This window comes from Vulpes vulpes, chromosome 5, assembly GCF_048418805.1.
Source record: "Vulpes vulpes isolate BD-2025 chromosome 5, VulVul3, whole genome shotgun sequence".
Classification (NCBI taxonomy): domain Eukaryota; kingdom Metazoa; phylum Chordata; class Mammalia; order Carnivora; family Canidae; genus Vulpes; species Vulpes vulpes.
In genome coordinates, this window is record NC_132784.1 from 45,274,478 (window position 1) to 45,300,364 (window position 25,887).

The following is a 25,887-nucleotide window of genomic DNA, read 5'->3' on the forward strand; positions in this document are numbered from 1 at the left end:
CTAGTTTCAAGATGAGATGATGACAAAAGAACAATTTTCAGAAAAACAAACAAACAAACACGAAACTCTGTATACAAACCTGTAAACTGACACAGTATAATTTGTGGGAATTTCCGCACCTGCTCTGATTTGCCATGAAGAAGAGGAAAGGCAAGGGTACCTTTGCCCCCACTCGCCCACGTTCAGACATAATCATTAACTCTGTTTTCTTGCTTTAAAATACATATCCCTATTCAGGGAGTACAAGTTTTCTTCTTCTTGTTGGGCAAAAGCAGTTTTTCCAAAGTAAGTGCCGAAGTGGATGTTTTTAGAAGCAGAGGGAACTGGCAATTTTCTTAAAACCAGCACAAGTGTGGATATTTCTCCTTTCGATTTCCAGTTTTACAGAGGCATTCAGGGCCAACACACACTGGCTAATTTCAGTAGAATGTTCCAGGGGGAGGGAGAGCACTCCACCTCAGGGGGCGAGTGGTCATTTATTGGGCATTCACTTCTTGAAGGCCTGGGATATTAGGTACCGTGGGGGAATCATATTTGGGAAACAGAAGACAAAATCCAATTGAATAGGGAAATGAACCAAACAAAAATGGACATAAAGATTTAAAAAAAACCAAACAAACAAAAAAAACCCAACCCACATATGAAAACACAGACGCATGCACAAGCCAGCTGTGATGTCTATAAGCCGGGCTGAATGTGCTCACCTTGCAAAGATCGCCCACATGATGGGGACAGTCCACATAGATGCATTTTTTAGTTTCTGCTGGTGGACCCTGATGGGATCATTTACATCACACCCGCTTTTTATTTTTTCTAAACTCAAGCCACTTTATTAGTTTAAAAATTCCCATCAAGGTATAATTTACATTCAGCAAAATGAACATGTTTTCTGAGTACCGTCTGATGAATTTTGACAAAAGCATATACCCCCAGAACCCACTCCCCTATCAAGATATGGAACATTTCCATCCTCCCAGAAAGATCCCTTGAAGCCACTTTGTTTTTAAATTATTTGCATCTGAATGTTTTTGCGTGGAGATTATCAAAGCCAAATGTGTGGGAAGAAAGGCTAATCATCAATCATCTACTACAAACACAGGTAGTGAAGGTTCTGAGGACAGCGTGTGAGCCTGCACAGACACGTTTGCAGGGATGGGTGCTTTTATTAAATGCCAAGGGGCTTTTCAGGGACAGGCACACAGGCCCCTCTCGGCAACCTGGCCGGCGCTTGATCATGTAACACATTGCATGGGTTTTTCTGGTTTTGTTCTTTAGGCATCGGGGTTTACATGTTTAGAAAGAGGGAAGTTGAGGCTGAGTAGTCAAATCTACCAGTCTCAAAGGAGCAAATGCTCTCTGATTAGGAGGGTGCAAGCACGGCTCAGAGCACAGCACTCCTTTCCAAAATTCTGTTGCAACATCATAAGGGGAGTTCACATGACCAGGCAAATTAGAAATTTTCTTAACATTTCCTGTTTCCCAAATTTCAGAGACCAGCAGGGAATGTCTGGCCCAGGGTAAGGGACAGTGCTTTGACATGGCGTTGCTCTGCTGGCCTGTCCAAGCAGGGAGGGGCTGGGCCGGGAGCAAAACCAAGGCTCAGTGTACTTCCTTTGGGGTGGGAGTTGGGGGCACCCTTGCTCCAGTGAACCAAACTTCTGGCAGAGGGGCCAGGAGTGGAACTAGATGGAGCAGGAGCCTCTACTCCTCTGGGTGTTCGTGTCTCACGGGAGGCCGAGCTACTTCTTGGACGTTCAGGTTGTAGGTCTTCAAAGCAAAAACAGAATAAAAAACATCCTAAAATATTATGCAGGAAGTAGTTTTTTTTAATCACTTTTCCAAAATGGTACCCTGAGGTAATCCTTTCTTAAATCCCCCAGCAATCAAAACAATGTGGTTGCAAAAGTTTACAACTTTAAAACCTTTCAAAGGTCACCTCCCTGCCTCACACCCTCTCGCCTAAGAGCATAACGGATATTTTGAGTCACATGTATTGTTCTTTGTTCATTTGCATTTGGTGAAATCCCTCCTTTGGACCAATTTAGCAAGCGGTGCCTTGGGCTCCCTTGGTGATTGTTCTCTTGTCTTGTCTATACATATTTTTATGTCAAAAAAATTTAGACTCCCAACAGAAAAACTGGGGGTGCAATCTTTGTCCCTTCTACTTCTTTCTGGTCAGATGGTTTTTCCATCTTGCTTGGCCTGGAATTCCTTCCTTTTCACAACAAACTAAACCTTTCAAGACTCAGATGAAGTCTTCATACTTCATGATCGCTGTTAGACCTTTCTCTCCTTGGCCTCTCCCTACCTGACCTCTTGTTGAAGGGACATACTTGTCCATACTTCAGGCTCACTTAGTTTGGTCCCCACCGTGGGACGGAGTCACTGAAGGCCTTTATCAAGAGTTCTGGTGCCAATTACAAAGAAATACTGGCTAACTTGAAAATCTACCCTAAGCACCTACTGCCCCCCCAGACAGGGGTTTCCACTGATGGAGATTCTCCAAATATAACATTATGGCAAAGAGCCTCGGGCCCGGCACCCCTTATTCCCACCAGATGCAGCGTGCACGCCAGCTGTCACGGGAGGCCCGAGTGCTTTATGAGGCTCACTCCCCCGGCTCCGTGTGTAAGCCAACGGCGCTGGCTTTTAGAAACATATTTCTTGCTCTATGAGTAATTTAAAAGTGAGTCATGCTCAGTTTCACCAGCCGGTACATGTGACCCACAGCGCTGGTTAAGTGTATCTATAGATGTGTAAACCAAAGCAGTTCTTAGAACACAGATTTCCCCCCTCCCACGTGCTGTTTATTCCCCTTCGCTTCGCAGGGGCTGAGCGATATGATACAGATGAGCTGCTGGGTGCTGCTTGCTCCTTACTCAGGCCCGGGATGGGCCCTGCAGCGGAAACAAGGCCCAGCATCCAGCGAGACAAAATAAAAGGTCCCGAGGAGGAAAGAGGCCGGCGAACGACCCAATAAACTTATTTTGTATTCGCAGACTCTCAAGAAGCTCTGAGAAAAGCCCATAAAAATCTAATACGATGAAGATCCACATAAACAAAAATTACTCTGAGGTCTGGTTCTTTCTGTCCCTGTAGATTTTAGACCTAAAGACGTAGAGCTCGCTCGGTCTAGGTCTCTCTCTTTTTCTTTCTCCCCCTACACACACACACACACACACACACACACACACGCACATGCATGCACACAACCCACTGGATCTTCACTTCTAAAACAGAAAGACATTCCTGGGGGCTGCTGTGGTCTGACTTGATAACTCCCATATATTAACATGCTTTTATTTCTCCAGCTTGTCTTTATTCTCCTATCCCTGGAGAAGGTGCAAGGCCCAGCTCAGGGACATGACTGTGGCAGGAAGGACGTCGGGTGACACAGCTGCCCAGCACTCTAGATAGTGTTTCCTACCTCCTTCTCACTTCCTTTTTTCTATTAAACCAAATCTAAAAACTCCTTTGCCTGCTATCTTACCACGTACGGCTCCTCCACTCCTGCGATACTTCATTATGCCCGCTCCCCCGTTCTATTTTGCTACTGGTTATCTAATAGTCCCGTTTCCTCAGTTTGATGGCAAGCTTTCTGAGGAGGGGAGGGAGGAACTCTACTCTGCATATCCCCACAGTGCCTAGCCCGCAGCACTGGGCAAGTCGAGCTTCCAGATTAGAAGAAAGAATATTATCTTATTTTTGCCACAAAAAGTACGAGGCAAGGTCTGCCTAATTTTTAGCCCTCTGTTAAATGTGGCTGCATGCCAGCTGAAAGGCAGGCTTTCCTGCTCATCCTAGTCGGAGGCTGTGTGGAGGGGAATAAATGCATTGACTCCTCAACCAAATGACAAATATAGGCAGTAAGAGGCCTTTATGTGGCTCCGTGTACAAGCATCGATTTAGGCATTTAACAAACATCAATTCACCTGAACTTCATTTGGACCCAAGGAAGTCAGTAGTGCTATCATCCTCACTTTGCTCACAGAAGAGACAGAGGCAGAGTAGGTAACTAATAGGTAAAAAGTGGCCAAGCTGGATTCGAACACAGGCCACGTGGGTGTGCTCCTGGAGGCTGCATTCCTGCTCCTGCTCTGTGCTTCAGCAGCCTGTCCTCTACACGGATACCTTGTTGCACTTACGTGTACTAAAAGCCACCATCACTCAAGGCCCATGTAAAGAGAAGTAATGATTAGATGTCCTCTACCATGGAAACTTCAAAAAGAAGTATGGCACAATGGGAGCTAAATAGACAGCATCTTCTTTGAAGTGCAGGGAGACCACTCCACCAGTCCATCCTGGGACCCTACGAAATGGGGCTACCCAAGCTCTGTGGAAATACCAGGTTCAAACCCCTGGAAAACCTGGAGGTAGGATCCCCCTTCAGACCAATATTACTTATACACCCAATAGAGTCTTCCCAAATCTGTAATTTCTCAACACAGAAACTCAATACGGCCCAACTCATAGCTGCAGTTGGATTTGTTTACTGTGTCTTAAATATGATCTTGCAAGGCCACACAAGGCAGGCTTGAGAACTCCAGATTAGGTACAAGAAGAAAAACCTCATCCTGGTGGTCAAATCATGGCAGGAAATGATGCCACCAGCAATTATTCATGTATTAGCAGTTGCTTAAGTACCATAAGGCTTTTAGGGGAAAAGACTGGGAGGCAGTGGTTGGAAATGCAGCCCCATTATTAATGTAGTCAAGCTATTCAGCTGGATTCAATAAAGCAAAAAGCCCTGCCCAGACCAGTGTCTGTAGTTGAAGATGCTAAGAGCTGGGTTTTTTTTTTTTTTTAATCTGGCTTTATTGAATCCAGGCTTTATACACAGCATTCCTTCTTTCCGAATGGCTGAAAAACCATCCCATGCATTTTAAGCCACTGGAGAGGAAATGGATTTAAGTTGTGTCAAGAAAGCACAGTCAGATTTAAGGGAGAGAATCTCATAATGTTCAAGGCGATCAAAACCTTGGTAGGTCTCTGGATATATTGTCAAGATGGGCTGTGAAATCCTCTTATCAATTCAGCTCAGGTTAAAAACCATGACGGGGAGCCTACTGCGTGCCTGGCCGCATGCAGGTCCCGCGGGACCCCCGAGCCTAGCCAGGTGAACAAAATGCAACCCCTGCTGCTGAGGATCCCCCCTTCCCCCCCGGCCGGGGAAGGAAGCAGGAGTTCACACTGACTAGCACCAGCAGACCTGTTCCGGATCGGATGAACATCATTTGATATCTCTGCATGTCTGTCCCTCTCTGCAGACTTGCTACTGTCACTTTTCATGTCTCTGGCTCTGTCTTCATTGTTTTAGGACTGTTTTGTCCCCATCTTCCAGACCCCAAGCCTCAGACCTCTCTGGCCTGGGTAGCCCACAGGCATCTTCTGTGTTTATCCCTCCAACCACATCCTTGGCCAGCTGCTGCTGCTGCCTCCACTCCCCTGCTCAGTGGCCCAATTTACACTGCTCAGCAATGCCGAGAGACCTTTCTGATCCCCCTCTCTCTTGCATAGTTGGCTGCAGAACCTGACAAGAAGGCACGAGAGGAGTCTATTCCTTGGCTGAAGGCATCAGGCCAATGTGCGTCATATTCACCTGCTCAACATTTCCTGAACGCCAAGAGCCCCAGTACAGAGGGCGAGTAAAGAAGAATTTGGTAAGACTCTGCACCCCTCCTCCCCCAGGACTTTATGATCTACTGAAGGAATAAAAACGACCTCAGCCCAAGGGAAAGCACAGATAAGCTATATGACAATGTTAAAAACAGTAATGACTCCCAGGAAGGGTCTGATTGGTCCAAACAGTTACTAGCAAAAACCAAGGCCCCAGATGGGCAGAGTCCTCGTGTCAGATCACCTTACCGGCTGTACTGTTTACATATGAGCAAGTCCCTTGTCAGGGGCCTTAATCCAACATGGGTTATGGATGCGCTTGGAGGCCCACAAGACACAGTGCCTGGCCCCGGGTGTGAAGAGCTGGTCAGCCTCTGCAGAAAGGGTCTGCGCTGTGGTGGGCACTCAGGGCTTTATACACAGCCCAATAAAGTGCCCCAGAGAGAGAAAGCTAATGATAAGAGGGATGCCAAGAAGTGCTGAGGAGGCAAGAGACAGCTCTAAGGGAAGGAGAAGAATATTCTCTAGATGAGGAGAAACATGGCCGAACCTTGGATTGGGCCTTGAAAGATGAGAGGATTTGGATCTGGAAAGAAATGGGGGTCACTCCAAACAATTAGCTGCCAGGAGCTCTGGAGGGGCAGGGCTGATATATGCATATCTTGCCTGGCTGAGGGAGGCAATCAAACACTGGAGGTCCCTGGGGAGTGATGTCCCTAGTGTCATACTCTGTCACTTTCCATTGCCCTAAAATCCCCACAAAGTCACACCATGCCTGCAGCTCCCATTCCCTTCATAGCAACCCTTCCAGACTAGGACCTTGGTGACACCCAGGACTTCCCAGCAAGCCTAAATAAGTTAGCAGCTGGCCTTTTCCCAGTTCCCTTAACTTCCCCTGATGGCATTGGGAGCTGGTGTTTGCACTCCCACACCTCTTGTCAGCCATTGTGTGTCAACAGTAGAAAGAGAGCCAGACAACACAACATACTTGGTGACAGAGTATACAGAGACGATGCACTGGCTGGGAACATTTGCATAAGGTACACTAATAGTCACTGACCCAGAAGACACCCTGCAGTGTGTCACACCAGCTCTCACTGGCCAAGACCATGCAATAGCACCCAGGTCATGGAAAATGTATATGTATAAACAGTGAATTCAAATGAAATATATTCGGGGGAAATAATTTCAGAGCCAAACAGCATTATAATGAATCGGCGTTCTTAGAAAGGTGTCAGAGATAAGTATTAACAAATCCTTCCAATCCTGGGCAGATTATATAATCATATTGACTTTGAGTGTTACAGTTTATGGAGGGGGGAATGGGACACTGGATAGGTTAAGTTTGGGTGGGAAAAAGTTAAGGATTGAAGCATTAGGATTAATGCACTCCTTCAAGGATCTGAATTTATTTATCATATTGGTTGACCAACTTAGCTCGCTCCCTCCCTGCCTCCCCTTCCCTTCCTTCCTTCTTCCTTCCCTTCCACGGAGCTAGGCACTGGGCTAGATGCTGAGACTACACACAAGAATAAGATAGGACCCCTGCCTTATGAAGCTCACATTTCAGCCAGGGAGATCAACGGCCAACAAATTCTCATGTTGCAACACAATAAGGTGCTAGGGATGATAGAGGTATGTGGAAAGTGCTCTAGGAGCATGAAGGAGGGTTTCAAATGGGTTTCCTCTGGCATATAATTCTGTAATAAGTATTTCTCATATGTCCCACTGGTTGGACATTATCTAACTTTCATGGTTATTTTTTCTCTCTCTGCCTCCGTCTTTGTCTCTCATTCCCTTCACATTATCTGTTACCTCCCTCCCTCCCTCTATCTATCTATCTATCTATCTATCTATCTATCATGTATCTCCAGAACATTTTAGATCACACAACTTTCTAAGACAGGTTCCTCTTCCTGCTGCTGGGACAGCCTCGCTACCAAAGATCATTTTGCCAAAGTGAAAGTTGACAAAGGGAGTTTGCAGTTCACTCTCTGCAGGTCTTAAGACAGGATTGTTCTCGTCTAGCTGGGATGGTTGGGTGGTTTTGCCTAAAGGCAGCAGGACCGACCAGAGGACTTTTCAAGGGCACGCTTGTTTCCCTCATTGCCAGGAACCTGTAAATCTCTTTGGACCCCAGCAGCTGCTACCCTTTCAGTCCTGGGCCTGGCTGCCCAGGCCAAAGGCTGAGGTGAGGGTACATTTCCATAGTCTTAGAGGTCATTGTTGCCGCTGGCTGCTGTTCTAAGAGAGACTGCCAACTCTGCACTGAGAATCACACCAGGGTTATAATCATCCATAACTGACATCAAGAGCCAAAAATCCATGAAATGCTTGAACTCAGAATTTTGTTATGTAGCTTGCATTTTCTAATGCCCTAAAGCTTCTGATCTGTTTCCAATTGGAGGGAAATGTAAACAGCTCCGCTCACTGGTAAATTTGGCCTCTGTAGCATAAATTTCCAAAGGTTCCCTCATGTTCTGTTGCGTAAAAAGTCCTCCCGGAATGTCAGAACTTTTTAGGTGGTCTGCATATCCATGGGAAGAGGAAAGGTAATCTGAGGATGGTATCTAGAAACACTGTGGACCAATGGTTACTGCGCTTTCTCTACCAGAACCCAAACCAAACAGATGAATGTAAACACCATTTCATACATACTGAGCAGGCTTTATTTGGGGACCTTAACTTTCTTTGCTTTGAACTGTTTATTGACTCAAGAACAGCGAATCAATAGGCCTGATTCTGAAATCAGGCATTCAGGAAATGTTCTGGTTTGCCTTTTGTGCATTCTTAAAGTCGGACAAGGGCCTCATGGGCTACAGGCATAGGCGGGCACCCAGTGAAGTCTAGTGACATTCATTCCCTAATTGATTCCATGGTGGGTTTCTGTGAAGCTGTCAGAAGCAACCAGCCCTTGTTTTCTAAATTAATTTTTTAGACTTTTTTTTTAAAGATTTTATTTATTCATTCATGATAGTCACACACAGAGAGACAGAGAGGCAGAGACACAGGCAGAGGGAGAAGCAGGCTCCATGCAGGGAGCCCGACATGGGATTCGATCCCGGGTCTCCAGGATCACGCCCCGGGCCAAAGGCAGGCGCCAAACCGCTGCGCCACCCAGGAATCCCGACTTTACTTTTTTATTCATGAGAGAACAGAGAAAGAGAGAGGCAGGGACATAGGCCGAGGGACAAGTAGGCTCCCTGCGGGGAGCCCGATACAGGACTCGATCCCAGGACCCCAGGACCACAACCTGAGCCGATGGCAGATGCTCAACCACTGGGCCACCCAAAAGTCCGTTTTGTAAGTTAAATGCAGACAAGAGTTGCATTTTCTTTTAGTGATAGATACCAGTGCACATCAGCAAGGTAATTTTAATCCTCTTTTAAATTTCATCTTTGGGGAGAACAGTGATGATCTGTTTTATATTCCTTCACATTCTTCAATGTAAACTCATATAATCAATAGCTATATTATGATTATAATCACGTGAGAGGAAGCCTGACGTGGTGGCTAAGAACACAAACATGGGGCTCACCCTGGGTCAGTCACAAAGTAGGGCGTGATCTTAGGCAGGGTGCTAAATGTGTCTCTGTGCCTCAGTTTCTTCATCTGTAAAGTGGGGATGATGACAGGACCTACCTCATTCCATCCTTGTGAGGATTAAGCGAGTTATTACATGTACTTAATGTAATATCTGGATCATGGTAAGTACTCTGTGTTGGCTATTAATATTATTATCAAGAATCAAGAACTCACAGAACTAATCACAAACGAGCAGATGAGGCGGCAACCGGGAACCTAGGTTTTAAATGGCATGCAGCTGGAATGGGGCCCATGCGCAGGAAGTGCTCGATGTTCGCAATTCATACTTTGGGCACCTGGGCCCTACTTTTATTTTGAATTATTGTTCACAACCTTTGCTTCCCCTGGCACAGCTCTATGGAACCACATTACGTTTTGCCTCCACTCTGCCACCTGTGGTGTTCAGGGAGAAAAGGCCCAGCCCCCGGCCCCACGTGGGAGGGAATCCTCCACTAACACCATGAGACCCACAGTCATTTTGGGTTAGGTGACAGGTAAGGCAGGTTCCTTTCTGGAGTCTTCCCTTGCTTCTTTGTCCTGCTACATGTTTCCCCTCCCATCCTCTTCAAATCTTGAAGCCACCCACATCCCTGGAAAACTTCGTTCACTCATACTTCTGTACATAATGAAACAGGTAGAGATGATAACGTGAAAGGCGGTATGAAATCCATCGGACTAGTCATGGAAGGTCACTGTGTTGCTGTTGGCAGTTGGCTCAGCATCGGTACAGAGAGAATTGTACCAATCAGGTCCCTTCTTCTAAGAACTTAGAATCAGAGGACAACCCTTTCATCAGAAACTTTTGCTAACAGCCTTTTTTGGGAGAAGATTAGAAAATGATTAAGTCACCCTTCGGATGTTAATAGCATATTATAAACTGAATTTCTGTGGGCTTTTCTGTTAATGTTTTCTTCTATTCTGAATTCAGAGTGAACTTTTTTTTTTTTTTGTCTCAGCCTAAAAACCCTGTTTTGCCTATGTCTTCATAGCCAAGTGGGATGTGGCCCTCCCGCCCTGCCAACAGTTAGAGTTTACTATACTTCTCAAGATTCAGTCCCCATGCCAGCCTAATGAGGTTTAAAAAAAAAAGGGCAGACACCTTAATTTCAAAGATCTGGCCTTTTAAACTTTTTAGGAAATAAAAGGATTTAAATATCCTGCTAATACATTTCATAGTGTCTGCCTGCAATTGTTCCCACGTGGTGAACGAGCCTGATTCACCGCCGAGGTTTAGCAGGTTAGGATATTCTGAGAAATTCAGATAAAGTGTAATGAAAATGCTTCGCAACTGAGGTCCCAACAGGGTTCAGAAGGCTTGCAAGAGAAAAGCACTTATAATCACGAGATGAGAAGGGATGCCACTCGCAACAACCAACAGATTGATAACGTCACTTATTCTTGTACAAAACTAGTTAGGAAGGGCAGCCCTGGTGGCTCAGCGGTTTAGCACCACCTTCAGCCCACGGTCTGATCCTGGAAACCCGGGATCGGGTCCCACATCGGGCTCCCTTCGTGGAGCCTGCTTCTCCCTCTGCCTGTGTCTCTGCCCCTCTCTCTGTGTCTCTCATGAATAACTAAATAAAATCTTAAAAAAAAAAAAAAAAGACTAGTTAGGAGCACTCACAAAAGAGCTATCCAACGCCACAGGCCAAAATGAAACTAGAAAACCGTCAAGAAGAACTATAGATGGCAAACATGCTTCAAATTATAGGAGATAGCGATAATAAATATAAGTAATAAAATAAAAAAATTTTAACCGACCTATCGTTGCGCGGACACATAAAGGCACAGATTATTCCAACTGGATATTATTTATTCGTTCACAAGTATTACCCCCCACACTCATCTGTTCACTGAGCAAGGACAACACAGACATTAAAGATGCTCAGGCTGTTTGACCCCGCAGAACTAACTGGTGAGATGGATCTTGCTTTTTAAGCAAAATATTATTTTCCCACCTCAGATCTTCAGGGGGTCGAGGATCCTACCCTCAGAGTCAAGACCAAAATAAGAAGTGATGAATTTTAAACCATTAGTTCTACCTGAAAATTTAAGAAGTCTCCTATGAGATCCTGAAGGCAGAGAAGTCTATCTTTAAGGAGCATGGATGAGGCTGGACTCAGCATTTGTTCTCTCTTGGCTTGTGTTTCCTTCACGTGCACCATGATCTATCTGCCTGTCCACTGGCTCTGCACAGGATGTTTATAAATAGTGATTACAAACGGAGGGAAAAAAGGCAGCGTATCATCTAGCGTACAAACACCTTTCAAAACAACAGAAAGTTTAGTTCCCACGTAAAAGTCATTATCAGTTCTTCTCTTTGTTTTTATTTCCAAAAGAAAGTCATACACCTAGGGATCGAGAAAAAATTCTGTTGCTGCCTGTATCTTACTAGCTCACCATTAAAACAGCGGAATGCCAAAAACACCAATTCTACCTAAATGCTTTGGGTGTTACTTGTTTAAACATGTTTGTTTTCTTAGTTAAGCTAAAAATATTTTCCCTTGGTGTTTCTGAAGGGACAGTTAGGCTAAAATAAAAATAAAAATAAATGACATGTTTAAAAAGTTATATTCATCAGACCTGGGACAGAGCACAGCAAATGGGTGGAGGAAATGAATGTGAGGACCTGTGTGGTAGCTTTCCTATTTTGGTTGCCCTAAATAGATGTGGAAAAACAAATTGAGAGAAAAAAGTATATCTCCACCCTGTACCAGTGAGGAATGAAAAAAACATTTACTCATATTGGAGTTAAGCTTCGAAATAAATTAATGCACGTCCACATAATAATTTTCCTGTTATTATATATCAAACCCTGCTCCTATGAACTATAATAATGACACAAAACCACTTTTCTGTACCAGACCTTTTTATCATTGGGTACAGTCTTGACAAAATGAGCTGAGAAATTTCAGGGAGTGATGATTATAAAGAAATATTTATGGTGGAATATTGACTATAATAAAATTTGACTTGCAGTTTCTTTTTAAGTGAGAAAAACACAACGAGAATCTTAGCAAAGAAAGGGACATAAGACCTAGGGTTTTTGTCCGTGCGTTAACAAAAACCCTTTATTAGGAAATTTCAGCTTTGGAGATCCATAAATTCCCTGAAAATAGTAGGCTAAATTTCCTGTATTTGTGAATTTTTCTGGGGAGAAGCCACATAGCTTTAATTCAATTCTCAAAGAGACACCAATACGAGTATTTATTGAATACACACATTTAATTTTGTGGAATTCCATTAAGAACCGCAGAGCCCACCCCTTTTAAAAATGTTTATTGCCTGCCATTTCACCTAAGATGTCGCACTGAACCACAAACCAAAGGGAGACCTTGGCATTCTACAGAAGCCTGCCATGCTGTGTCCAGAGTCACCTTCCTCAAATACAACCTTCTTCATTTGAATGCCTGACAAGAGCGGTCCTGCCGTCAGCTTCCAAGGCTCAAATACGTTTCATTCCCTGGATCTTCAGGAAGCCAAGTCACCAGCACTCATGGAAAATACCGGGTAAGAATGTTTAAGCTTCAGAGTTGCAGTAATTCTCCTTTGTTGAGCCTCATAGAATATAAGCCAATTTGAAGATTATTATTTTGTCAGCTGATGAAAAAAAATGTATACGGGGAATGTATTTTTAAGTTTGACTCAGAGAAGGCAGCTACCCAAATGCCATAGTTAAGCTAGCTAACAGTGTGCTATTCTATCTGCAAACTCTTTCACACAAATTATTTCCAGGAGTCGAATTCAAAGTATTTAACAGCCAGCATGGTATGCACCCGGGCCAATCAGAGCAGACTTCAGCTCGCTGTAAACAACTGGCACAGCTGTGCTGGGCCATCCCAGGTGACTTCCAGCCCCGGTTAGTTTATTTGAGGTCCCAAATGGTGCTAAACCTGTTTTGCCAATGTGATGAAGCAGAAACTCAAAGGCGAGGAAGCTGGGCTTGGAGAAGTTGAGGGGTGGCCTGAACCATCTGGCTACTAAAACTATGATTTACATTTAATTCTTTTTAATAATTTCTAGTCCTCTGATTCTCATTATTGTCTTTTATTTCCTTAAGTATGTTTTAGATTTTATGTTTTAGATACTTATTTTAGATTTAGATGTGTTTTGGATTCTGATAACTTCATTGCTGTATAACCCTCATGAGTCTGCTTCTCTGGAGATTAGAGAGAGGAGAGGAGATTCAAAGCAGATTCTCTGACCCCTGCTCCCCACTCCTCCTGCTTTGCAAGTGTCCAGAAATGTTCTTGGGGAGCCTAGCTTGCCTGGCATCCATGCCACATTAGACAATGAAGCTACTGGGATCAGTCAGCAGTCTACTGACTTAGACACACCTTCAGAGCCTGAGGGACAGGTGACCCCTTCTCTCAACCTCTCTACGGGGCTTGCACGTCTCAAAGCAGGGTGACCTGGGGGCTGGTCAGTGGCGCCAGCTTCACCAGGATCCTTCGAAGCCTGAGACATGGGAGGCACTCATACCGGAGATGGGACTTAGTATGATGGGAAGGGAGGTGACAGTTGTGAGTGGCACTTTCAAGCAAAGGTAAAGCTAAAAAATCATCTCGGCTCCAACTACTGCCACGATCGTTTGGTTGTGTATCTTCCCAGATGAGGCATCCAGTTTGCTCCTGTCAGCATTCTGCACGGTCCACCAGCAGGAGATTACTTTATTAGGATGGAGAGCAATGGCGGGAACCAAATCGACTGTATAGAGAACCCCTGCAATAAAATCGCTTGCAGACTAATCAGCGTTTTCCACGATGATGAGACCCAGCCTGAGAAAAGTGGGTCTGTCTCTCATCCTTCCTTCACACCTCTCTGACACTAGAGACCCACTGAGTAGGTGAGGCAGGCTTAGGGGGCCCATGTGGGTGGTCAGGCACCTGGGGACCAGGGTTCTAGAACCTTCCTGCTGTCGCTGATAACAGGAAGTTTTTCTGCCTTGCAGTGTCCAGTGTGAGGAAGTGCTTGCTCAGGAAATGTTTGCTGATTGAATGAGTAAATCAAGGAGTAAGTGAAATAACGAGTGGATGAGTTAGTGAAGGAGTGAGTGAGCAGTAGGTATGTCCAAGGACAGGAATACCCAGACTTCAGTCGATTGCTGGGGCCTCTCAGATACCAAACATGCCTTTCCTAAGGGCAGATGAAGTGCTAACTGTTCAGCCATACTTCTGCAGCGCCCACCTAATTCCCCTCTACCAGCCTCCTCACCATAAAATGAACACTTGACCAAAAAACCCCCCAAACCTAACCTGGGGCCTGTGATTGCAGGCACAGGCCCTCCCACTCTGTGGCTGTTTGCCAGAGGGTCTCCTTGCAGTTCTCTGAGCATCCGCCTTGAGCCCTGCACCATCACGCTGTCCACTCAGCCCGGGGAGCCCCATCTTCTTCCTTCTCAACGCCCATCTTAGGAGACCATGGACGAGTTCCATGCAGCCCCGCAGGCCTACTTCACCGTGCTTCTGGCATCCACCTCCCCAGGCATTTGTGGAAGACTGCCTGAGACTGGAACGTTGGCTCATGCTTCAAGCTGGATTTGGACCTCCGCAGTGTCAGAGAACCTAGCACCAAGCCGGACAGATGGCTATTTGTGGATGGCTAATAAAGACTGAGTGGCAAGTTAAGCTTTTCCCTTCAAGTGTTTTGGCTTTTACGTGTTTAATGACCCTCAGGAAACAGAGCCCTGGACTCTGGGGTAAGAAGTGGCACTCAGGGGGCTGGAGAAGCAGGGCGCAGGATATGTCTGAGGAGTTGGGCTTCCAAGCTGACCTGCATGCAGATGGACAGTTCACCAGGGAAGGGCTGGTGGGTGCTCCCTGTAGCACGCTCTCCCTACCTCCAGGAAGAGACAAGACATAAAACGAACTCACCCGTCCTTCTTCAAAGCACAGCACCACCATGCCAGCCTCATGGGTGTGTGCACAGCACTCAACAGTGCTATCTGGTCATGAGCCACTTCTCTGAGCTCACGGTCCCAGGGACTGGAGGGGGCGGTGGGAAGAGAACCAGGGCCTCTGAGGTCCTAGTTCCAGACTATGTTTTCTAAGCAAGGGGCCTCGGGACAAATCAGGAGGAGGTTGGGGGCCAAGAAAACACCCATAAACTGGCATAAACTACCAGCTAATTACAGCTTATGCTACTTTGCTTAAAAATGGCACCAAGTAACAGAGTTTGCCAACTGTCATCCTTAGGAGATCATGTGCCACCTGGATATGGCCAGTCACTTGACAGGAAAGCACTCTAAGATTCCAAGAGACTAAAAGGCTCATAACTGTTGGTTAGAAATGTAAATGGCCCTGGGGTGCCTGGGTGGTGCAGTCAGTTAAGGAGCCGGTTCTTGGTTTTGGCTCAGGTCATGATCTTCGGGTTGGGGGATGGAGCCCTTTGTGGGGCTCTGCGCTCAGCAGGGAGCCTGCTGGAGACTCTCCCTCTCCCTCTGCCCCTCATGCTCATGCTCTCTCCCCGTCTCTCTAATGAATAAATAAATCTTATAAAAAAAAAAAAGGAAATGTAAATGGCCCTAAATTATAACCAGAGATGGAAATATGTCTAGGGCCAGGGAGGGACATTCTGCAATTGGGTTTCAGGGTTGTTTGGCTTCTCCCAACACGCGGGGTGAATACAAACGGTTTATAGATGTGGGTGAAGGTTCTCAGCATGAAAAATGTCCATTTCCATCAGAGATTAAAATGCAGTTTGGGAAAACAATTACCTGCCTGGGATCCTGGGAAAGTAAAACTTCCTGGTTTCTCTGCCAAGAAGACCGATTGTAAAACAAGGCTCGAGAATCTCACAAACAAGATTTTAGAATTTTATCCAAACAGCTGCAGGTCACCTTCAAGGAGCCCAGACACACTCGGGTCTGATGGATGTTGCAACAGCAAGTCTGAGGTCTCCCCAGTCCGGGGCCAAGAGCTGGCCCCTCGGGACAAAGACAGAACAGTTGCTCTCTTAATGGGAGCAGAAAACAACCCCCCCCAACCCCCCACCCCACCCACCACCCAACCTCTCTGCTTTGTTGTGAAATTGTCACTGTGCCTTTGAGGAGAGATTAAAATCCCAGCCATGTCAAATTTAAAGGGCAGGTTCCCAGGCAGGAAAGGGAGAGGGTTTTGGGTGGGGGGTGGCGAAAGCCAGTTGTGGTGAATTTACGGCGGATTTGGGGATCACAAAAGTCAGGGGCTTTGACACAATTAAAATGAATGGAAACATACAAGCCTGCAACTTAAAAATAATAGTAAAATAATGCGGCAAGGATATTGTGGCTTGTTCTCTGCTCTCATTCCCGAGCCTGCTTGGGAATCCTGGAGCAGGTTTCCCGAGACACAGCATGGGTGCCGGGCAAGAGGCTTTTTTTTAACCTCCTTTTCTGCCCTTGACACACAAAGGTTCTGCTGTGGAGAGTGAGGATCAATGGTCCACCCATGGCTGAACATTTCCTGAGGGCCAGGGAGGTGCTCAGCGAAGTGGCTGGAGTTGGTGAGGGTAAGAAAAAGAATCAGAGCTCTCAAGGCATGGGCCCCAAAGACTAGAGATTCTGAAAAGGCTGCAAGCAAGCTCCCTGGCTTGGCACCTGTGCCAGATTCTCAGACACACAAGACACCGGCCTTGAAGAAGGTACCCCCTGGATCCCTTGAAAGCCCTTGAATCTCTCATCTGGTTCCAAATCTTTATTTTTTTTTAAAGATTTTATTTATTTATTCATGAGAGACACACACAGACACACACACACAGACACACACACACACACACACAGACAGCAAGAGAGAGAGGCAGAGACACAGGCAGAGGGAGAAGCAGACTCCATGCAGGGAGCCCGATGTGGGACTTGATCCTGGGACTCCAGGATGACGCCTGAGCCGAAGGCGGGTGCTAAAATGCTGAGCCACCCAGGGTTCCCCTGGTTCCAAATCTTTAAAAGTGCCCCAGCCAGCTATTTATATAGGGGTCCCTCCACATGTTCTCTCCTGGCTCCATTTGTAAAACAAGGAAGATGGGTGACACCAAAGAAGTCCTCATCCCATGGGTTTGGTTCCCAGAGAGCTACCTGTTGGGATGTGGGATGAAAAGCCCCCAGATCCCCTTTAGGGAGGGAGCATGTCTCAGCCAGGTCCTGATCACTTCCAGGCCTGAATATTACCATGGCTCTTCAGATGGACACTGACACTGAAGAAAACATTCCTTGATTAAATAAATCTTTTGATTAAAGTCATGAGATTGTCATCGTTGGCTCATCCTCCTTTCTAAGATGAGAACAGTAACAATGCCTACCTCATCAGTTTAGGGTTCTTTGTTTTATTGTTTTTTTTAAGATTTTATTTATTTATTCATGAAGAGAGACACACAGAGACAGAGGCAGAGGCACAAGCAAAGGAGAAGCAGGCTCCCTGTGGGAAACCTGATGCGGGACTTGATGTGGGATCACACCCTGAGCCGAAGGCAGATGCTCAACCACTGAGCCACCCAGGCGTCCCTAGTGAGGGTTCTTAATGAAGATGACATGAGCTGACCTATGGGGTGCTTTGAATGGAACCTGGCACATAGTAGGTGCTCAACAGACATTAAATTTCCTTACTGCTCTGAGTCTATTATTCTCGGACTGTTCATTCACTTAGCCTTCTGTTTTCTCACTCGATGAACTTTCTATATTTTGACACGTATCACAAAGGTATTTTGATGAATGTTTAATGTCCCCCTTCATTCATGAAAGAACTCCAGGGTCCCCAGTGAAAGGAGCATATGGCAGGCAATCTATGCTGTCTATCAAGCAAGCACAAGTTTTGACATGATTAAAAAAGCCTGCCTTTTCTGCAACTCTCCTCCCTTCATTCCCCTTTTTACTCCTTTCTTCTCTCTTCAAAATCCTCTAAAGGTTCCTGGCAGATATTTTATTAACCCCTGACAGGTTACAGAAAGTGAGTTTTAGCAGCATGAAGATATATGTGATGTATAAAGCAGCTCGCCAAATGGCAAAGTGCAGGGCAGAGGCTGAAATCCCTTCCCAGAGCAGAGGCCCTGGGTGTTGCTAGGAATTCTTGTCCTCAAGCAAAACCTGCAGCAAGAATCCCTTCTTTCCCATTGTGAAATGGAAGCTAAAGCCCTTGCCAGCTCCCCAGTGCCACAGGGCTCCTCGGGTGGCATTCACTGCCCTGGAGAGAGGAGGTGGAGGTGGGCTGTCTGCCCCCCATCCAGGCTCGGTCTCCCCAGTGTTCTCCACTCTCCCAGGCCTCCAGAGCCCGGTGAATGACTGCTACCAGCCAGCTCTGTGGTAAGGCTGATCTGGTAAGAACTCTGCCTCCGAGGAGCCACGGAGATTGACGCTGCCTGTGGAGCATGCAGATCTCCCACTAACACTCAGCAGACCCCCTGCCCGCGGTGGGACCCAACACCAGTGCTCCCTGAGTCTCCAGCCCTGCCCAGAGGGCCAGGTCTTTGCAGCAGGGCCCCTGCAGTCGCTGCTCCCATGGGCAGACACATCCTTTCTCCTATTATTGTTACAACAAAAACAATAAACAGTAACACCACCGAGGGTCCTGGTGGGCGCCCACAGATCAACATCCTCACAATGCCCACGGAAACTTGTCAACGCATGGACTCTTTGTTTCACTGTGGTCCATGGGGCTTCTCATGCCTTTAAAAATAAATATTAATGCTGAGAGGGCGCTCTGTTTCCTTTTGCACTCTCATAGCTGGTGATGGAAGGCTCCAAATGAGACACTTTTAGGGCAACCAAGTGTGAAAAGGGAGAGAGACACTCATTTTTGCCCCTGTAGTCAGAAATGAAGAGACTTTTGCCTTGTTGGGCTACAAGTTACTAATTCGGAGGATGGCAGTTTTAGAGTTGATCTCAGTTTGACTTGTAAATGAGAGGTGGAATTACCCTGCTGTGCGGCTGCCGGCCCCAACAGGCCTCCCAAACCCTGTTCTCCATGTTGAGGTGGAGCAGACGTTCATGGACATCACTAGAAAGTTCAGGAAAGTAGGAGGCGGTGAGCAAGCAGTGGGAGATGGTGAGTCTCCAGTAGAGAGCACGGCCAGGGCCCCTACTTGCCGCCTCCACGTTCTCCCCTACAGAGAGGGGGAGGATCTGGCTCTCCCCTTACAGAAAGGCTCGCAGCCTTTGCTGTATCAAAATCACTGGGGAGCTTGGTAAAAATACAGATGTGTGGGCTCTTCCGTGAGCCCAGGCCTCTGCACTGTTTTTAGCTCTCCTAAACCAAGACTTCAGAACCATGGCTCAGGAGAGCGGAGGGAAATAACCGATGAGAAGAGCTGGTAAAGCTTTATTGAAATAGAAATATAAGTTTCTTCTAATACTTTTATCAGTAAGCTGCCACGTCCAGAGTGCCTGGCATGGGCCCAGCTTCGCCGTCATTCCAGCAAGCCCACAGCACAATCCCGCAGGTGGGACTGACCATCCCTGCTTCACTGATAAGGACTCAGCAGCTCAGAGAGGGTCAGGTGAACTCTGCCTAGGGATGCACGGCCAGTAAGTGCTCATCTGCTGGAAAGACTAGATGCAGTCTACCACAACTGAATCCCAGGGCTGCCTCAGTTTCTCACATTCACACCCCACGGGCTGGGCTGGCATGTGGCTGGCCCTTCTGCAGGGAGCTCCCTATGCTTGCTGGCTGTATCACCCTCTCCACCACACCTGGGCGGCCTTTCATTTCTTCTCTTTGTCCTGATTCCGTCCTTCTCCCTTGTCTTGCTTTGCCTTCACCTCTCCTCCTTCCTTTAGAGGTTCTCTCAGTCGTGCTAATGCACACAGTGAAATCACTCGGAGTCCGTGCTACCTGCGGAGTGACTGGGGGATTGGTTTGGGATGTGGCCTGGGCTTCAGGATTTTTAAAACACTCCTGGGTGATTCTAAAGGGGCATCTGGGTGGTTTAGTTGGTTAAACATCTGCCTCTTAATTTTGGCTCAGGTTCTGCTCTCAGGGTCCTGGGATTGAGCCTCAAGTTGGGCTCCTTGCTCAGCGGCGAGTCTGCTTCTCTCCCTCCACTTGTGCGCTTGCACTCTCTCTCTCTCTCTCAAATGAATAAATAAATCTTTAATAAATAAATAAATACTCCTGGGTGATTCTAATGTGTGGCTAAGATTGCAGAGACCTGCTTTATCTAGGTCTGTCAGATGCAACCTGGAGAATCAGGAAAGTCACCTGGACATGCCCAGGCTGAGAAGGTGGCTGACCATGGAATGGGTCACCCACTGTTTTAAATAAAGCACCACCAAGAAGCATGAGGTGGCCTCCGGTGACACTCATACCAGCCGAGAAAACACCTGGCTATCCCAGCTGGCCACATGGAGTGAGTCCCAACACCCCCATGGGCAGAGTGTGCCTTGGCAGGTCTCTGCTCGGAACCAGGGGACGGCCACAAGCTGTGTCCTGGGAAGAAGAGCAGCTACCACAGCCTCCCTGCATCCTACACCACCTGAAACAAGGAGTGACTGTGCCCACGCGGCTCTCCTGGTGAGACCCATACCATAAAGCAGATCTTAAAACTTGCTTTATTGGCTCATTCTGCAAACGAGCTCCCTGGTTTCATTACACACAGACGTGGCACAGGATGGAAAATCTTACATAGAGCTCTGCTTCACACCAATCTCCTCAAGGAAGGCTTTCAGATTGTTACAAAACCTCCTGTTCCTACCTTGGGCATTTGCCTGCGGACAGGAACAGCTCCCTGCAGAGGATTCTGTGTAGAGCATGGATGGCAGCCCATCAGGGATGAGCAGGCTGGAAACACAGCATTAACTCAAACATCTGAAGCTTCTGCGCCCCACAGAAGTCATGGTACTGCTGTGCAAGGCACGCACTGTATCCCCAGCCCTTGGCACCAAGCCTGGTGCATGGAGGTCACCAATGAATGAGCAAACGCGTGTCATGCTGAAGGTGGAGTTTAAACCCTCTACTTGCCACAGACAAGGAAATGCTGAGACAGGTTAACAAGCAGAGCTTTCCCCATGGAGCATGTCCAGCCAGCAGATCAGAGGGCAAGGACACCGGCTGAGTGCAAGCCACCAGGGAGAGCTGGAAAAGAACCCCTTGGGACGCCCCTGTCCTTGGCTGTGGGCCAGGAAGGAGGAAGAGAAGCAGAGCAGGGGTGGTGTGTCTGCTCCTCCAGCTTCCCAGGTGAGGAAAACTGGCCTTCTGCAGGAGCTGGTGTCGTGGGACATGTCCAGATCCCATAAGGCTCCCTGTTCACTGCACCCTTGCTGCGAGGAGGTGGTTGCACAGAGATGGTTCGGGACAGAGGCATCACTCACTTGGCTTAGGACAGCTGTTCCTCATGAGAGACAGCTGCACTGGGGCCCCACACTTGGCCGCCAGCTCAGCTGTGCCTGTGGGGACCTCGGAGAGTTGAAGCAGCTTCTAAGTGGGAGGGTTTTCAAAGGCATCAACAATTAAACCAACTCTGAAAAGGTGACGGAAGACAAGGGGTGCCATGTGGATGGCTACATGCGTGGCAGGAGTTCAGAGGGTGAGGAGGCTGGGACATCGGCCTCTGGATGGGTGTGGGGCCCTGGGAAAAGCGTGTCTGAGAACTCCATATGGATATCTGTGATCACGCAGTTGGAACAGTAAACATTTGCTGGAGAGATTCCTTCACTCTCTTTTCTATCTCTTGTGTACTTCCAAGCGGTGCAATTTATTTTAGCAAGAATCACTGTGCTCCTCTGTTATTGCCCGACCTTGGGCTGATTCTGAAGGTGGCTTGCCATGGAGCATCAGCCCTCCACTCCATGGTGTAGAAAGCATGCCCTGTGGCCCTGCCCTAAATACACACTGTCTCTGGGCTCACACGGACACAAAGATGTGGCAGCCAGAGCCGGAAAGAAAAAGCCATCTTAAAGAAACAGAATGCACTAGATCCTGAAAAGTTTGACTACATCCCAGAGGATGTATTTGGGGGATGACTACGCCAGTCAGAATAGAGACTTGTCAGTTGTTGTTCAGTAAGCTGGAAAGGCTACGGTGGCGGTGTTCATGCCCACCTTTCTCCTTAACTTAGGAATGAATAAGTGTGTGACGTCATCAGGTTCCACTTCCTCGACCACCACACCATCTGCTAACTTCCTGTGTTCAGATTCTGTGCTCAACAAGCTACCTCCGAAGTTCACCTGGCTTCCCAAGAAAATGCAGCCACAAGGAGACCATGGGCAGGGACAGGTAAGCATATGGGTCTGCTTACAAATGAATATGCTGGCATTACAGCTTGAACACCTCATCCAGTGGGCCGTTAATGGGAGTTGGCCCTGAGAGATGGATCTGTCTATGGAATAGACAAATCAGGTCTCCAAGCAGCCAAGATGAGGTTTAGACCATGTACTGTGATGGATCCATCAAGTAGTGCCACCCTCAGAAGCCTCCTGGAGGTCACACTCTTAGTCTCTGCGTGCTGGTAGCCCAACCCATTGTTGAAGGCCTTCCATGGCTACTTCTCAAATTTATAACTTTTACTAGACTCAGAAATGCCCAAAGTTTCGCAGGGCTTGGACACTGCATGATTTCCACGGTGCAAGGAGCAGCGAGCATCTGTTCCACTCTTTAGCTAGGTGGAAAATTTCATAGCTGATATAAATTCTGATCTGTTTATTCCTGTAGCCGCCCCTGATTCTAAGATAATCAGGTTGAGTTCCAGTCAGAAAAGTTGCCCAGAAGGAGTCTGAGAGATGCTTGCTCTTAAAGAACACAGGATTTAGCTGGGGAGATATATATATACAAGAAACAATCAAACACAGTCAATGTCACAAAGGCACAGCCCAAGCTGATAAAGGAGTGAGCCAGGATTGGGTGGAGGTAATCTCAAAAGGCTTTCTAAAAGAAGTATTTCTAAGAAAAAACAGCTTAGTGTCATGATAAAAAGGATGGGTTTTGAAGTCAAACAGACCTGGGTTCAAATACTCAACTGTTTTATAACTTGACAAGGTACGGAAGAGGCTAAGCAGGGTGGAAACAAAGTGCCTGACACGTGGGAGGCACTAGAGAAATGGTCATGAAGAAATATCCACGCAGCAGGAGAAAGGAGAAAAGTTTACCCTCACGTTGCATCAGACACTATTCTTCCTCCCTTTTGTATTACCTCATTTCACTGCTGCAACATACTTATGAGGTAGGTACCAATTATAACCCCATTTAGTGATGAGGAGAACAAGGCCCGGAGAAGCTAAGTGACTTGCCCAAGGTCAACACAGCTGGGATTTGAATCAAGGCAATCTGAGCCCTGACTTTGGAATGTTAACCACTTTCCTGTCTTTTTCCATTACATTTACTATGCCACCACTCTTTGAGTCATATTTATTATCAGACAAAATCATCAGAGCATCTTCGATTTTTAGGATGAATACTGAAAACCTTATAGGTGCCTTGCTTGTAGAGGAGTGGCCATTTGGTGCTTCTGTTGATCACTCAGCGATCTATCGCAGACAGTGATATGTACGGACCATTTTGTTTCAGTTAATATTCAGCACCATATAAACATTGACTCAGCTGAAGAGCTTGAACAATAAATTATCACTAGCCCAAGTGCTAAAATAGCACTCGATTTTCTCTCTGCCTGAGCCTGCTATCTATTTATACTTTGCTTACTTCTCTGGAGTTCAAAGTGTTTTATACACATTTCATCATAGCTATACTTATGTCGATTTATTGTCTTTATTACGCACATGTGACTAATGTATCTAACAACGCTTCCTATTTACTACAGGATGCTCAGTTTTCAACTAGTTTTTCTTTTTTTAATCTAAGGGATTTACTGACTACATTTAATTTATACTGAGTGGAAATTTGCTGACAGTTAGAAGAATAGTGTTTTATAGTTTCTTTTTTAACTGAATTCATTTGGTACATGATAGTATCATTCTTGTTTCTGAATTGTAACCATGTATTATTTCTTATCCTTTACAATTCCATCTATGACTGACCTTGAACTGGGATAGATCTGTTATTTTAAAACTATAACTACAATTGCCTTTTTCACTCAGTAGACTTCCTGAGATCCAATATGTACATATTATTCTTATTTTTTCAGGTTGATGAGTGCATTGACACACATGCATTTTCAAATCTGGTCTTCACCTTTTTGGTTTTCATATTCATGGGCAAAAAATAAACTTAGATGATAAGTTAGAGTCGGGAAAAGAAGTCCAGAGAAAGGCTTCCTTGCCTGGCTGGAGGATGGATGAGAGCCCAAAATTCACATGTGTATAAACTGGAAAACTAGGTTTGTGCACTGTGAGGAGTTAACAGAAGTTAAGATTTTGAACCAAGCCTTAGTGCCAAACACATAAAGAGAAACGAAACAAGAGTTGTCATTTGATGTTTCTGTCCATGACACATAAAAATAGTCCAAATGCTTCGCCTAAGGCTGGGGCAGTCTGTTTCCTTTGGTCCTCCCCTCCTGTGAATATCCATATTCATTATTGAAAACAGACACTTAGGCCTTAAGCATTTCTCTGTTTTAGAAAAGGGATATATTGAGTGCCTGGGTGCTTCAGTCGGTTGAGTGTCTGACTCTTGGTTTTGGCTCAGGCCGTGATCTCAGGGTAGTGAGATCAAGCTGCACATCGGACTCCGTGCTCAGCGGGGAGTCTGCTTGAGGATTCTCTTCTTCTGTCCCTCCCCTACTCACGCTTGCATGCATGCTCTCTTTCCCTCTCTAATAAATAATCTTTAAAAAAATTTAAAAATTAAAAAAGGATATTATGCTAACAGTCCCTGTTCAAGAACCAGCAGTTATTCCCTACCACAGGAGTCCCTAAAGTTTCTACCTTGGCTGAGTGTGTCATCTGCCAGTGTGAATTTAGGAAGACGGCACAGGTATGATCAGCATGAGAGAGACACGTTCTCAACACCCTCAGAATCAGTAATGGTATTGGAGGAATGTTTAGAAGCAAAGCTGCTTATTCTAGGAGGTCTCGTACCCTGATATGGACCTTGAACAATCTGTAGTCATTATCCTCATTGAGAAGAGAAGGTCAGGCACTTTAGCCTCGCAGCTGTGCAGGTGCACTGAGTTCTCTCTTACCTCTGGGCATCTGTACATCCTCCTCTCTCTTCACAGGTAACAGGGCACTTCAATGATTCTTCTTGTAGGACTTAGTTTAAAAAAGGTTTTCCTAAGACCAGACTGGATTCCCTACTTGGTGGGCATAGTCTCAAAGCTATGCCTACCCAGCTTATCTTACAAGATTGCAAACTTCCAGGATCACCTAAAGACCAGATCTTAGGAAAAAGCTGAATGGAAGAAGAGATAAAAGGCAGCAGAAAAGCAAAGAAGGGAGATGGGGGCTTGAAAGGGCCTTTCTTTTTTTTTTCCCCCGTCTCTCTTTTAAAGATTTTATTTATTTTTATTTGAAAGAAAGAGAGGAGAAGTAAAGGGGGAGGGAGAGAGAATCCCAAGCAGACTCCCCACTGAACATGGAGCCCGACTTGGAAGATCATAACCTGAGCTTAAACCAAGAGTTAGATGTTTAAACAACTGAGCCACCCAGGTGCCCCTGGAAGGGCCTTCCTTATGACTGTTATTGTGACTTCTACATGGCCACCCTGGGTGTACCCTCTGGAGCTGTGGAAATCTCATAAATCAAAACCAGACCAAGCCTAAAATTAGTTCAACAAAGAAAAATTACATTACTTGAAGGTTTCAAAAGCAGCTTTTGCTTTTTTATTTTTCTTT

At 46.2% G+C, this 25,887-nt stretch overlaps 1 protein-coding gene and 1 long non-coding RNA gene across 2 annotated transcripts in view; one reads left to right on the top strand and one right to left on the bottom strand.

Annotated features, from left to right (window-relative positions):
* BCL2 (BCL2 apoptosis regulator) overlaps window positions 1-25,887 on the bottom strand; it is a 171,290-nt gene that overhangs the window by 31,240 nt on the left and 114,163 nt on the right. The gene's annotated exons all lie outside the window — the stretch shown is intronic.
* LOC140598881 (uncharacterized) lies at window positions 12,486-14,818 on the top strand. Its single transcript, XR_012001429.1, has 3 exons — window positions 12,486-12,711; window positions 13,813-14,047; window positions 14,476-14,818. It is a non-coding gene; the product is annotated as an uncharacterized lncRNA (long non-coding RNA).